Here is a 12,966-nt window from a genome sequence, read left to right as displayed (position 1 = left end):
TGCGGAACGCACATCAAGTTTTTGGCGCCGTTGCCGGGGATCGTGCGCAATTGTTTACTAAGCTTTTACATTAAGAGTTTTTCTTTTCTTTATACATTGATTCCAATTATTCTTTCAATTCTTTTATAATCATATTACATTTTCAATTGCTTAATAAGAGGCGTAACCAATTGTTTTTGACCTTGTAGGAAGAGAAGCAAAGGATGGACAATATACCACTAAAGAATTACTCATCACCAATTTCAGGAAGATCATTGGACCCCATCGTGCTTCCACAAATCTCTGCTCCAAGTTTTGAGATAAATCCAGGACTCATAGCAAAAATCCAAGAGATTCAGTTTAAGGGAATTGAAGCAGAAAATCCTTACACTCACCTCATGGAGTTCCACAGATACTGTAATACCGTGAGATACGAAGGAGTTCAATCCGAGTTTATCTGGTTATTGATGTTTCCTTTCAGTCTCTGTAGTTCGGCTAAGGATTGGATGTACTCTTTACTACCTCAAAGCATCAAATCATGGGATCAGTTAGAACGAGCATTTATAAATAAGTTTATCCCACCAAAGAAAACGATGATGTTGAGAAATCAGATTTTGAATTTCCAGCAAATAGAAAGTGAATCTCTATGTGACGCTTGGGACAGATATAGAAACATGCTTCAGCAGTGTCCTCACCATGGAATTGAAGAGTGGTTGATTTTGCACACCTTCTATGTGGGGCTTTCTTTTGAAAACAAGAGTATGCTAGATTCAGCCGCTGGTGGATCATGGTTAAACCAGAATAAATCAGGTGCATATGAGATAATTAGTCTAATTGTGTCAAACATCAAAGATTGGGCTCTTAATAATAAGGAGGAATCTTTAGAGACTAATTTGGAACTAAAATCTTTTGGCTTACAAGAGGAAAGGGAAGAAGAGAATGCACCAGTATTCAGTGATGACACGTCAGAAGAATCCACATCCACAGATGATACAGCAAGTGTTGATATGAAAGACGTTGAAGAATCTGATGAGGAGTGTGGACATGAGTTTGAAGATCCAATTGATGAGAAAGTATGCTATCAACTTTTGAGGGTTGAAACAACAGAACCAAAGCAGGAAGAAATTTCAACCCCTGTTGAACTAAAACCCCTTCCATCTAATCTCAGGTATAAATTTCTTAGAGGAAATTCAACATTCCCTGTGATCGTGAATGCAGATCTAGATGCCATCTGTACTCAAAGATTATTAGAAGTATTGAGGAAACACAAAAAAGCAATCGGATACTCGGTTGAAGATATAAAAGGAATTAGTCCTTCCTTGTGTATGCACAGAATTAACCTTGAAGATAACCACAAATGTTCAGTTGAGCATCAAAGAAGGTTGAATCCGAATATGGTAGAAGTGGTGAGGAAGGAGATAACTAAGTTGTTGGATGCAGGGATAATTTATGCAGTCTCAGACAGCAAATGGGTGAGCCCAGTTCATGTTGTCCCAAAGAAGGGTGGTATAACAGTGGTAGAGAATGAAAATGGTGAAAGAATATCCACTAGGACTGCATCGAGGTGGAGGATGTGCATCGACTACAGAAAACTAAATAAGGAAACGAAGAAAGATCACTACCCTCTTCCTTTCATTGACCAGTTGCTTGAGAGATTGGTAGAGCACAAATATTTTTGTTTCCTAGATGGGTTTTCAGGTTTTTTCCAGATTTACATTCACCCAGAAGATCAAGAGAAAACAACCTTTACCTGTCCATACGGAACTTTTGCATATAGAAGAATGCCTTTCGGACTATGTAATGCTCCAGCGACCTTTCAAAGGTGTATGACAGCAATATTTTCAGACTTCATCGAAAACATCATGGAGATCTTTATGGATGATTTTTCGATATATGGATCTGATTTTGATGCATGTCTAGACAACCTCTCAAAAGTCCTACAAAGATGTGAAGACGTTGATTTGGTCCTAAATTGGGAAAAGTGTCATTTTATAGTCAACGATGGGATTGTTTTGGGACATAGAGTTTCAGCACAAGGAATAGAGGTTGATCGAGCCAAAGTTGAAGTAATTGAAAAACTTTCTACGCCTACGAATGTAAAAGATATAAGAAGCTTCCTCGGACATGCAGGATTCTACCAGCGTTTCATTAAAGATTTCTCAAAGATCTCCAAACCTCTAACTAATCTTTTGGTTAAAGATGCAGAATTCCATTTTGATCCAGATGTTTAGAAGCATTTTGCACTATCAAGAAGGCTCTAGTAACTGCCCCTATAATTCAAGCACCAGATTGGACATTACCGTTCGAAGTCATGTGTGATGCCAGCGATTATGCTGTAGGAGCAGTCTTAGGACAGAGGAAGAACAAGATGGTGCACGCAATCTATTATGCTAGTAAGACGCTGGATGAAACACAAATTAATTATACAACTACAGAGAAGGAGCTTTTTGTTGTAGTTTTTGCATTTGATAAATTCATGTCTTATTTAGTGGGATCAAAAGTAATTGTATACACTGATCATGTGGCCATCTGATATTTGCAAAGCAAAAAGGACGCCAAACCAAGGTTAATCAGATGGATGTTGTTGCTCCAAAAATTTGACGCAGAAATTTGAGATAAAAAGGGAGCTGAAAATGTTGTTGCAGATCATTTGTTTAGATTACATCCAGGGAGAGATGAGAGCACCAAAGATGTTATGCCGATCAATGATGATTTTTTGAATGAGCACCTTATGGCAGTCACACATGCAAAAGCTCCCTGGTATGCAGACATAGTTAACTACTTGGCTTGTGACGTTCTACCACCGCACATCTCCTTCCAGAAGAAGAAGAGGTTTCTCGTAGATATTATATTTGGGATGACCCCTACCTCTATAAGAAATGTAGTGATATAGTGATCCGTAGATGTGTACCTGAAGAAGAAATTGAGCAAATACTATATCACTATCATTCATCACCATGTGGGGGGCATCATAGAAGGTGGAAAACGGCAACAAAGGTATTACAAGCGGGGTTCTTTTGGCCAAGCATATTCAAAGATGCTAGATAATATGTGATTCATTGTGACAGTTGCCAACGAACAGAAAATATTTTTAAGCATCATGAAATACCTCAGAGCTCCATTCTAGAAGTTAAACTTTTTGATGTCTAGGAAATAGACTTTATGGGACCTTTCACTACAAAAATATTAGCAAATTGCGACGGACTGTTTCCGTCGCTAATCGATCGCTAACCGAGATTAGCGATCGATTAGCGACGGAAATAGCTCGTCGCGCGTTTTTTGGTCGCTGACGTTACTTTAGTGACGGAATATTAAATTCCGTCACTAAATAGCGATAGATTAAATAATTCCGTCGCTAAATATTTTGCGATAGATTTTTTTATCGTCGCAATAAAATAGCAACGGAATCATAAATTCCGTCGCTAATTAGCAACGAAATTTATGATTCCGTCGCTATTTTGTAACAAAAAAAAAGTAATAATATTTATTTATTAGCAATGAAATTTGGAATTTCATCGCTAATTAGCGTCGGAATTCTAAATTCCGTCGTTAATTTTTTTTAAAAAATAAAAATATATATGGTTATTAGCGACGGAATTTTAAATTTCGTCGCTATTTTGCGACGGAATTATAAATTTCGTCGCTAATGTTAAGGAAAAATGAATAAAAATTTCGATTATTAGCAACGAAATTATAAATTACGTCGCTAATAATATAATTTTTTAAAAGATTTTAATCTATTTTTCTGAATTTATTATTTACACGGCAACAAAACCAATATAATATAACATAAATACACAAATAGGCCAACAATGGTAAAACACAACACTAATATAACATCTAAATACAACACATATCAAAATACTCCGATACAATCTGAATACAATAACATAATTACAAATATCTGGATACAATGATACTGTATCAAATGTCAAAATACAAGAACTGATCAAAATTATATCTAAACCAGCCGAGGCAAAATAGAAGATCCTGCAAAAAACCAATAATAGGAGTTAGTAATAGAACAACGTAATTGAAAAATGCATGCTTACAAGTAATAACTTTTAAAAAATTAAAAGTAATAGAAATGCTAACCTTCCTTGCAGACAGCTACTGATCAGGAGCATTAGGGTCCTGAGTCTCCGTATCAGGGTCCGCACCTCGCATCGCAGCTCGCAGCGCATCAAAAGCAGGCGTGGGTGGCGTCTGACCGAAGGCCTCCATGAAGACCGCCATCTGCCGCCCAAGCCGAGCTTGACTTTCTGCCTGCGCCTCTAATACAGTGAGTCGATCTTGCTGCCCCTCTAATACTGCAAGTCGATCCTTTAATTCTTGATTTTCTTTTTCTAGGGCTTCTATCGCAGAATCTGATCCGCTGGGACGACCCCTGGGTCTAGGGGCCATCACACGATCATATACGACTCTCGCCTGAGACCCTAGACCGTAGAGGGTGGAGCTCTTCTTCCTCCCACTGACCACATCATAGTAGATCTTATTCAACTGGTCGGTTGAGAGCTCCTGCCTCTCTCCTCCCTCAACTGCAGGCGCAGACGCATGTGCAACTCTAGCTGAATATTCAGCCTGTTTAAAATTAAATTATTATAAAATTTAAGATTAGAAAAAATAATTACAATAAAAGTGAAATAAATAATAAAATTATTTTCTTACGTCTAAGGCCTGCGAGCGAGCATCAATAAAAGTGTCATCCTTGGACTTGTGTGTCTTTGTAAAAATCTCCCAACAAGTAGGAGGACGCTGTAACTGGTGCTCCTGAAAAATTAAAAATACAATTAAATAAAAATAATGACATTACTAATTAATTAAAAATATATTAATTGTAAACTTACTGAGTCTAAGGTATGCTCCACAATGGAGCGGGATCCAGCTGTATATTTTGTGGATCCGGTGCTAAGGCCAGCTAGCTCGATCTTTCTGTTGGACCGAGCTGTCACTGCATTTGCCTGCCATCTTTCTGCTTGTCATACTGCTTGCCATGCAGCCCAGATGTCCTCTGAGATCCAAGATGGTCTGGTGCCTTACTTCTGCATTTATAGAGCAGATCTTTATATAATTTGCCAGCAGCAGCATTCCAGGCGTCTTGAAACTCTCGCTCATGTCCTGGCTCAAAAGTATACTTTTTCTGCAAGCAAAAAAAAAAACAATTAGTGGAAACAAAAATAACTTCATTATAAGGTGTTTAAAATGACTTACCACAAACTCGTCGTAGTAGAAGTTGCGCATGGGCTCGTCGACATGCCTCCAAGTATGCCCGAACGACATACTCGCTCACGGAACTTACTAGAAATATATCCTGCAACTTTATGGTCCTCTGGTGTAAAACTACATTATAAACCATGTAAATGTTAGACATTTGTTATAAAATAAATTATGAATTAAAAAGTAATAATAATACCAAAACTTACCACCCGCCAACAACTCTCAAAACTGTCCGGCCACCTGGTGCTGCTGGCTGATCAGACATATCTATATTTGCAAAATCATAAATGAAAAAGAGGGAAAAATTGCTAAATCTGTGCTAATAGTCAACAATAAGTCAGGAATCAATTTTTTTTGGGGGAAATACCTCAAAAAAGCCGATCCTACATAAGATGGAAACACTTGAGTTGGCAACTATTTATAGAACCTAAACAATCAAATAGTGCAAATAGAAAAGTACTTGTAACAAATAGTTCTGAATTAAAAAAGCTTTTGGCCGTGAGTCCAATGCTAAAGATGAGCTTTTGGCCGAGCAAACCAAAGTATCTGAGGAAACAATTGCAGGTTGAACATGATCAAAATTCACATAGAGATGTGTTAATTGCTTTACCGTGGAACGCTTTTGTTAACACTTTTTTCCTGGTTGATATTTAAGGATGGCGAAAAGCAGCAGCAAAAACCGCTTCTTTAAAGCAAAAATTGGATGATGTGCTACTCCAGAAGAAATCTGCTGAAGAAAGAATAGCTGATAGAGATATAGCATTAAAAGAATGCATGCAACAGCTACATATTGCTAAAGAAGATCAACAGTTTCTTGTTAACAATGCTGCGCTAAAGATATCGAGAGAGCAGGAGAAGGTCCGATGAGCTTGAGCATAAATTAGCGGAGGCAAATAAGATGCTTGCTGAGTTAGTTGCTCAAAATGGCAACTTGAATAGAATTCTAGAGGCCAAAGAACAGATGTTCAAAGAAGTATGTGAGTCAAACTCCAAGGTAGAAGCAATCCTCACAGAAGTGATGAGTAGACTTGATTCATCTGAGAAACTCAATGCTTCTCTAAGGTATGAGCTGTGCATGCTTCAGAACTTATCAAATAGTTCTGGAAAAGCTCAGATGTAGCTTTGTTGATGTGAAGAAAAGGGATGGATATGCCATAGCAGCGAAATCGAATAATCCCTTACATACAAAGCTTTGTACAGATTCCATGAGTTTCTATGAGTGTGAGTGTGTAAGCTGTGAGGAAGATCACTGCTAAATGCAACCTCTTCTGGTTCTTTTAATTGTTTACAGCAACTTATTTAAGCATGTGGATAGTTTCATTTTTTTTATTAGTATTAGTTATTAGTTAACATGGCATTGAGTATTTGTGAAATGCATGCATATTTAGGCTTAGCTCCCAGTGAATCTAAATAAAAACCTGTAATTCATATTAGGCTTAGCTATAGAGAATGAGATTCCAACACGTGTAATTCAAAGTTGAAGGAATAAATATCAACAATCGGGAAGTAAAGCATGCACCTTTCAACAATCTAGATAAAATGTGTGTTTTGTACAAACCATTTCTCATGCACATCATTTTTCAAAATGCTATGTTAAGCATGCACCTTTCATCGATTTCAAACAAATTCTACAGACATGTCACAAACCATAATAAAAAGGAACCCTTACTGAATTAACCCTAACTGAAAAAACCTATAAAATAAAATAAAGCTGAATTAACCCTACCTAAATTAAAACAAAGCTGAAAAACCTAACTGACAATTTTACCTTGACAAATTAATTGTAACGACCCGGCCCAGCCCATTTGGCGGTCCATTCGGCGGCCCATTTGGCGACCCTGGTGGTCGTCGACCGTCGACCGTCGGCCCGTCGACCGTGTCGTTACTCATCTGGACTTCCCACCCCTGGAAGTGGGTTTTTGCCTTCCCCAGGATTCGAACTCTAGACCTCCAGGCTAAGTACTAAAGTTTATGAATCCTGGTACCAAGTGTTCGAGAACACTTGGTACCAGGATTCATAAACTTTAGTACTTAGCCTGGAGGTCTAGAGTTCGAATCCTGGGGAAGGCAAAAACCCACTTCCAGGGGTGGGAAGTCCAGATGAGTAACGACACGGTCGACGGGCCGACGATCGACGATCGACGACCACCAGGGTCGCCAAATGGGCCGTCGAATGGACCGCCAAATGGGCTGGGCCGGGTCGTTACATTAATGGCGGAGCAAAGAGGAGAAGCCGGAGGAGAACAGGGAGCAGCCGGAGGAGAAGCTTGAGGAGTTCACCGGAGGAGAGGGAGTAGCCGGAGGAGAAGCTTGAGGAGTTCGCCGGAGGAGAGGGAGTAGCCGGAGCAGAGAGGGAGCAGTCGGAGTAGAGAGGGAGCAGCCGGAGCAGAGAGGGAGCAGTCGGAGCAGTACGACGGAGAAAACCCTAGTTCGCGAACGACGCGCGAGGAAGAAAAAAGAAATTTGGGGAAGGGGCTAAATCGCGATTTTAGCGACGGTTTAGCGACGAAATTTTTATTCTGTCGCTACATTAACGATGGAATATAATATTCCGTCGCTAATCCCTTTATTTAGTGACGAAAATAATATCCGTCGCTAAAATAGCGATGAAAAAATAATTCCGTCGCTATTCGCTGTTAATTATATGTGTTAAGTATCGCATATGGATTTCTAATATGATAAAATGTTTCTGCTGCAATATTAGAATCCTTGTATGTGACGTATTTTATAAGTATGTAAGAAAAAAAAAAAAGTAACCCACGTAACGTCCGTCGTAAGACTCTGGTATAAGTAAGGACGGGCGTTACATCTTATCATCCTGTGGAAACATTTACATCATTGTGGCAGTGGATTATGTGTCAAAATGGGTTGAAGTTATTGCTTCTCCTAAGTGTGATAGTGCTACAGTGATCAGAATGTTTAGAGAGAATATATTTGCCTGGTTTGGAATCCCTAAAGTAGTAATCAGTAATGGGGGGTCATATTTTATACAAAAACAGTTTGAGAAGTTATTGATCAAATATGGAGTGAAGCACAAAGTAGCGACACTTTACTGTTGGGATCGGTGCATTTGCTAGAGGGGGGTGAATAGCATTTTTCGATCTTGCCTGCGAAATAGGCAGCGGAAGCAAAAGAAAGCAAGACAGAAAGAACAATACGCTAATCCGTTCGATTTACTTGGTATCCACTTCTATGAGGTGACTAATCCAAGGATCCATACACAGCGAGCACCTTTCCACTATGAAACTTCTCCTTTTCAAAGAGCACTTTGAAGGCAGACAAACCTTTACAAATCGATCTCTTCCTTGTACAAGATTGGTAGTGAAGTTTAGAGGAAGAGGAATCAGATTTATAATGATTGGAGTTCGTACAAGAATATAGAAGAATGAATCGCTACTTCTCCAATCGTCAAACTGCGTTTTTATAAGTTTTCCGACATTAGTCGACTGCTCCAAGGGCCAGTCGACTGATGGGCTTCAATGGCTATGTAATCTATATTTAATCAGCCAGTTGTCGCTCCAACAGTCATGTATCAGTCGACTGCTCACTCGACCAGTCGACTGCTCCAGTTGACTGCTCACTCGACTGATCTTTCTGTCCGCTTCGGTGTGCTTCTGATCAATCACCAGTCGACTGGTCAAAACTAATTAGTCGACTGGTCAAAACTGATCAGTCGACTGGTGAAGAACTGGTCAGTCGACTGATCAAGCTGAAACTCCCTTTTCAGCTTCTTCTTCAGCCCTTAGCCTTGACGCAATCCTTCAAACGCCTTCTACAAGCCTTGTGCCCTTCCTTGCACTAGCTTGAGACGTTTCCCTCAGCTTCATCGTGCTAAGTCTTCCTTTGTCAAGAGGTCGCGCCTCCGGGATTTCACCATTTACCAAGAGGCCGCGCCTCCGGGATTTCACCATTTGCCAAGAGACCGCGCCTCCGGGACTTCACCTTTGCCAAGAGGTCACGCCTCCGGAACTTCACCATTTGCCAAGTCTTCCAACCTGGACTTTCTTGTGAACTCAATTCACACACGTTAGATCACCAACATTGCCTAACTTAAACTCATTTTAGCCAAACATTAAAATCCAATTCACTTGGGGCAAGATTGCACCAACACTTACCATCCACAAACAAGCGGACAGGTTGAAGTTTCTAACAGAGAGATTAAACAGATTTTGAAAAAAACTGTATCCCTGTCAAGAAAGGATTGGACACTTAAGCTTGATGATGCACTTTGGGCTTATCGGACGACTTATAAAACCCCCATTGGAATGTCCCCATTTAGATTGGTATATGGGAAAGCCTGTCATCTACCGGTCGAACTGGAACACAGAGCATACTGGGCAATACAATGTCTGAACCTAGATTTGCATGCAGCCGGAGAAAAAAAAGGAAGTTTTAACTCGGAGAATTAGAAGAAATAAAGATGGATGCATATGAGCAAGCAGAATCGTATAAAGAAAGAACAAAAAGATGGCATGACAAACATATCGTCCAGAGAGAATTCAAAGAAGGTGATTTGGTCTTATTGTTCAATTCAAGATTAAAACTCTTCCTGGGGAAATTGAAATCAAGATGGTCCGGACCCTTCAAAATTCTTAAAGTCTATCCCAACGGAGCGGTGGATATATGGGATAAAGAATCTGGCATAAACAAAGTGAATGGATAGAGATTGAAGAGATACTTCCTCGATTGCCTTTTCAGGAAAAAGAGGATTATCTACTTGTTGAACCAAAACCATCGGATTCGTGAAAAAGAAAAGAAAGAGGGGTCAAGATAAAGACCTAAAATAAGCGCCTTGTTTAAATATTAAGTTTCTTTTAATTGACTTTGTAAAGATAGAAATAATTCTAATTTGTTTTGCAGGAAAATTTTCAAGTCCAAAAGCCAATAAAGCTAGGTCGTGTCTCAAAGGCACGACCTTGTCTGTCATTAGGCACAATCCAGCTTAAGATCGTGCCTCACAGGCACGACCGTGCCATCCCTCCAGAGACGCGACTGCACCAAGCTGTGCCTCATAGGCACGGGCGTGCCAAATTTCCAAAGACGCGACTGCGCCAAGCCGTGTCTCATAGGCATGAGTGTGCCAAATTTCCAGAGACGCGACTGCGCCTGGCCATGTCTCACAGGTACGGGCGTGCTGATTTTCCAAAGACGTGACTGCCTGGGGTCGTGCCTGTTAGACACGGTCATGCCTCTCAAAGGGTATAAAAGGGCACGGCCGTGCCCCAGCTTCTCACACTCGCCGCCACTAGACACACGACCGTGCCTCTTCCGCCTCCTTTGCATTTTTTCTCCCATTCTTGCTATGTCTCTCCTTTTTCTTCCCTTTGCACTCACCGGGACTCATCAAGACTCTCTTTGTGTTACAAGAAATGTTGAAGAGGTTCGGGAAAGCGAAGGAATCAAGAAAGGAAAAGCAAATCGAAGAAGGAGACTCTACTCATCAAGGTATGACATCTGAGTTCGGCATTATTTTTGATAAGCAAGAACATAGACATAGATTTGATGCATTAATTTATTGAAAAATTTTATGCACTAGATATCTAGATTGGAATACCTTGATTGAGTTGGGTTTGAAGGATGATGTTAACTTGCTACTAGATAGGATCGGATGGAGAACTTTTATGGAAATGAACTACCCTACATATCCAAGACTAGTGTTGGAATTTATTAGCACCCTTGAGATCGAGAGTAAAAGTAGGGATAGGAAAGTATGCTTTAGATTGCTCAATGAAAACTACATTTGGAGCATCAATGACTTTAACGCTACATTTGACCTGCCATGTGGGGGCGACAAAGAAATACTTGTGAAATTTAACCCGCAAAGAATATGGGATGATATAGGGGGTAGAGGAATGTTCCATCCATCCTCCTCTAGAACTTCCAGTGTGATTAATCCCGTGTTTAAATACATAATATTATTGATGAAGCACACTATCTTCAGAAGAGGTGAAAACAACAAAGTGGTTTGTAGGGATGAGCTTCTTTGTTTATGGGCCATGTTAGAAGAATACAACCTCGATACTGGACATCACTTCTAAACGTATCACGCCCACACTACACGGGCCATATTATTCTAGGAGGGTTAATTACCAGAGTGACATTAATGCTAGGACTAGATCTAGACGGTTTTGAAATGAAAAAAGGAAATCCTAGAAAAGGTAAAACAAGCATGGGTCCCTAAGAAGTACTTACAAAATGTTAGTGAATTAAGTTTTTGGGTACCAAAGAGTGATGTGTTTTATGTTATATAGGTAAGAGAGAAGAAAGAACTCATGTTTACCAAACCAAATATACTAAAGAAAATTTTGAGAAATTTGATTTGGAAAATGCTAAGGTAGCTTCTACTCCTATAGAAATAAATGTAAACTTAAATAGTGACATGGAGAAAACCTTGGTATGTGTTTTGCTGAATAATGACTTTAGTCTTGTATGATCCCATAACAAGAAATAAACATCTCACAAGACCATAGGGAGACTTTTTTGTGTATATGCATATGTGAGATGTTAGGGTGATGCTCATATCTCACTTATACTTTTTAGCATCTTGATGAGACATGAAAAGTATCAATTTATTTATATAAGACCAACTATGAGAAAAGTAAATATTTAATTAATGGACATCTTGCCCATTGATCATAGTTAGACATTTTTAAATGTTTTAAACCATTTTAATGAAATACTAATAGTGATATGCACTGACAACATCAATGAATTCATAACATGGCTTTTAATTGATACAAAAGTCCAAGTTTGTGTCAAACTCTAGAGTTTAGGTTAAACTTGTGAAATATAATTATTTTTTTATAAAATTATATTTTTCCTTGATAATATACGTGAAAGCAAACTTTCTTGCAAAATTTTAGATTTTTTTGAATTTTATGAAATTTTAAAGGTATTTATGAAGTTTGTATCAGAAAGCTGCACAAAGCAGTTTCAGGGCACTAGTCGACTGGTCCAGATATCAGTCGACTGATCCCAGTCGACTACGACTTAATTTTCACTCGACCAATAAATCAGTGAAGTTTGTTTAAACAGGTCAGTCGACTGATGAGAACCTCAGTCAATGCCAGTCAACTGATTCAGGGATCAGTCGACTGATGTGGCTGAAATTCTCTGATTTTGATCCTTTCTTGACTATTTGCGTATCATTTGACCTACTATTCTTTGATGCATGCTCTAGGAGTATTATTATGGTCTATAGGATTGATCAAACCTATACTTTAGGTGCCACAAATCTATTGTTGGTGCATGTTATAGGGGGAGTAGGGTTTTAGGGGGAGTGTGTGCCTAAACGAATAAATTTGTTATTATTAAAGCATGAGGCTCCTTATTGAACATTTGCCCTACCTCCTATTTATTTTCATTTCCTTTGAATTTATGATCTTTTTGTTGTCTGTCAAAAAAGAGAGAGAATGAGTTTGGTTTAAGTTAGAATCAACATGTTTTTATGTTTTTATTCATGCTTATTGTCTTATGATTCATGCTTTATGATTATGGTTATTTTGCTGATATTATATCTTGTCGTATTAAAGACCTAACTTAAATAAGTTTTTGCTAAACATCAAAAAGGAAAAGATTGTTGGTGCAGTCTTGCTCCAAGCATCATTGGATTTTAATGTTTGGCTAAAATGAGATTAAGTTAGGTAATGTTAGTGATCTAACATGTGTGATTTGAGTATACAGGAAAGTCCAGGTTTGAAGACTTGGCAAATGGTGAAGTCTCGAAGGCTTGGCAATTGGTGAAGTCCCGAAGGTGCGGCCTCTTGGCAA

The sequence above is a fragment of the Curcuma longa genome, chromosome 20, assembly GCF_044706935.1.
Source record: "Curcuma longa cultivar G26 ecotype Majalengka, Jawa Barat chromosome 20, ITB_CL_G26_1.1, whole genome shotgun sequence".
NCBI lineage: Eukaryota > Viridiplantae > Streptophyta > Magnoliopsida > Zingiberales > Zingiberaceae > Curcuma > Curcuma longa.
The sequence above is the reverse complement of the archived record's forward strand: the minus strand, read 5'-3'. Positions refer to the sequence as shown.